The following is a 3,233-nucleotide window of genomic DNA, read 5'->3' on the forward strand; positions in this document are numbered from 1 at the left end:
TTGTCTCGACTTTCTCCTGTCTCTCTTCGATTTTGTCCTGTATTTGTATAATTTTTGCATCCTGTGCTTCCAGCTGGGATGATATACGTGTCTCTTGTGCCAGTAGCTGATTTTCTAGCCGGGATGACACCTGCGCTGATACCTCTGAAGATATACGTGTCTCCAGCGTTTGCATCTGGGATGACAGCTGTGATGACATCTGTGACATACGTGTATCCTGTGCTTGCATCTGTGAAAACAGCTGTGATGACATCTGTGACATGGCAGCCAATAACGTTTCCATGTCTATAGCTGTTGATGAACTAAGAACCTTTTGCTGTTCTTCGACCTTCCCGGATATCTGCTGCACATCCTTCGACGAACAAACAGCTTCATCCTTCTGTTCGTCCTTTGCGGATGCATCGTCGGGTTTACCCTGGAAGTCGTATTTGTCCACGTCGATGCCTTCAGCTTCCATAGCATCCCGCAACCGGGATAACAATTCCACTTTTCTTCCGGAGGTGGCCAAATTACGCTTTACCAACCCTTGTTTCAGCTCCTCAATCTTTAAGTCCTGAATTTTCGCCATTTTCAGTAGTTTATCCTTCGGGATTTATTTAACAATCCCACTTTTGACACCAATTTTTACGATTATCCTTGAAACTCGTCCGGATTTCCCAAATCTCTCGGTTCGTATCGCTGGATTGTTAAATAAATGCAATCGATGACCAAATTGTAGTACAATTAACTTTATTGTACAACAAACAATTTACAATACTCGCTAATACAGTAGAAACACTTTACAATACTTGTTAAAGCAATAACAGCGCTTAACTAAACTTGGTAACACAATTAAACTTATATCTTGCTTGTTCGCAACTCACTTCTCTGCTTACTTTACTTGTAGCTTGCTGTCTTGTAACTAACTCACCTCGCTGTGGCGGCGCCCTTATATACCTGCGCTGGCACTTATGGCAACTTTAGAACATTCTGAAGTTTATCGCTCATTCTCTTTCTCTCGCTGTTCGCAGTGTTCACCCAACTTGACGTTTCTCTTTGTGGAACATTCTACGTCATTCCTCGAACATTCCGCCTATTTCTCGTTGTTCGCTTCGCGTTGCCGCAGTATTCGCCACACTATGTTTTTATCATGATATTGGGTTTGTATAGTAATAGTAAGTGTATGATAACCCCAAAAATTTGCAGGAGAGCACTGAATCGAGAGCGTAACAACCGGGAGAGCTGCAAATTCTTGCTAGTGAAATTTCTACTAGCAGAAAGTAGCTAGCAGAAGAAGAAGAAGAATAAATGTCAAAAGCCGCAATTTGTTGAATTGGTTTAGCACAAACAAAAGTAAAATGAGTGGAAATCAAAATATTATACCATGTCCCCACCAAAAAGCTAACCATCTCAAATCGAACTTAACCACATCACTACCTAGGTTGGTTGGGGTAGGTTGGTAGGTAGGTACGATAAAGGTTGCTAATAATAAGAAAATGAAAGAAAAATATTATGGTTTTGTTTTTTCGTAGCAAAACTGTAAACAAAGGATGAAAGAAATGTCAACGAAAACTCCAACAGCCGGTGGGAACAGCTTACAGTATTTTCGTTGTCGGTCCGAACATGGTATAACACTATTGCTTGAAATACAATACCGGCGAACGGCAAACTTCGCCGAATTGCGCGATGCTGTCGTTCACCGTTCGCCCAGCTATTTCGCCTACTTAAACAGAATTAGAGCGATAGCGAAAACAGCTGATCCCATTTGGTCGCCTTTATAATTTGGGTGACCATATTTGGAAAAAACTAAATCATATTTAGAAATGAGGAAATGATAACAAATATAAATGTAAAACAAAGAAAGATTATTATAAATAATTTGTTTCAAGCCAGATTTAACGAATCCACAACTATATTTTTCAAACAACAAAAAAAAATCGTGTTTAGGTTGTTTTCTTTTAAAACTTTGAAAGCAAAAAAGAAATACGGCCACCTTTGGCACGCACAGCTGTCATCGCCCAGCAGGGCGATAGAAATAAATCTATCGCCATGAAACGCCGCCAAGCGAACTTCGCATTTCGCTTTGGCTGTGTTCAATTTCATATGCTTGCGGGTGTTCTAATTTTGATAACGCGAATTTCGCTGTGGTGAGTTCGCCGTTCGCCGGCATTGTATTTCAGCTATATCTTGTGTAAATTCGCCTTGTTAGTGATAAATATCTGTAAAGAAACAAAGCTACTGTGTGGTGTATTCAATATACATTTTTTGGTGAATTCTTTGGACAATTGTCAATTGCCCACAGAAATTATCAGGAATTGCGGAAAGAGGTAATTTTGTAAACAAACATTCTTATCATATTATCAAGAGATAATTGGTATTTTTTCTTATTTTTCAGATCTCTAGCTTATAGGCAGAGTCAGCAGCATACGTGGCGATTTTCGGAAAATAGTTTTCGTAGCGTTTTTGATGTTCTTTGGTTTTGTTGACATCGTCTTCTACCTCTTCATAGTGATCTTTTAGCGACTTGATGTGTTTTCTGCAGCGATTTAAACTATAAATTTTGATTTCTTTCAAATTTATGATATAAATGAAGTGCTTTGTGATTTGAACAAGTTTGTGCGTTGGTTTGGTTTGCCAAGAGGCGTAAATTTGCGTGAAAAGTGGGTGCACTTTTGCGGTCAGAACAAATCGAACTGTGCTGATGCTACGTGGTTGCAAAACACTTTCTATCAAGAAAACCATATTTTATGAACACCTTTGCCTCATTTTTATTCAGTTTCAGTTATTATATTTGATGATAAATGCCAATATAATCGCACTCAACCACCGCGCATTTTTCGTTTTCTTTGTTTGTTTTCATTCTTAGGTTTTGTACTTAAAATGACGATATGTATACTAAACCCTACCCTGTTTATTTATGTATTTATCATTAAGAAATTTCCATTAAAATAGATACAGTTCAGTGTCTAACAAAATATGTATGTATAAAAACGGAAATAATAAAGTTAATGTTTTTTAACTTAAGTGCTGTCTCTTTTATTTGAATGAAGGAATAAAATGTATACGGGGTTACAGAGTGTGAATTAAAGGAAAGAATACGCCTTTTTTAGCATTAATTTGTAATTTGTGAACCAAATAAAAAAAGTGGTGCATTTTAGGAGCTGGTGCAGTTTTCGTACTAATCTCAATGAATAAATAGTACCAAAACGTTAAAGGCAGAATTTTGAGTTGAGAAGAAGTACTGGCGGGATGAC

The 3,233-nt window shown here is 37.9% G+C and overlaps 1 long non-coding RNA gene across 1 annotated transcript; it reads left to right on the top strand.

The window, feature by feature from the left end:
* The first annotated feature begins 2,119 nt into the window (after positions 1-2,119).
* On the top strand, positions 2,120-3,003 carry LOC118752023. The gene is made up of 2 exons (XR_004994623.1): positions 2,120-2,306; positions 2,375-3,003. It is a non-coding gene; the product is annotated as an uncharacterized LOC118752023 (long non-coding RNA).
* The last annotated feature ends 230 nt before the right edge of the window (positions 3,004-3,233 follow it).

The sequence above is a fragment of the Rhagoletis pomonella genome, unplaced genomic scaffold (genome assembly GCF_013731165.1).
Source record: "Rhagoletis pomonella isolate Grant_MI unplaced genomic scaffold, Rhpom_1.0 Rhpom_scaffold_01173, whole genome shotgun sequence".
Classification (NCBI taxonomy): domain Eukaryota; kingdom Metazoa; phylum Arthropoda; class Insecta; order Diptera; family Tephritidae; genus Rhagoletis; species Rhagoletis pomonella.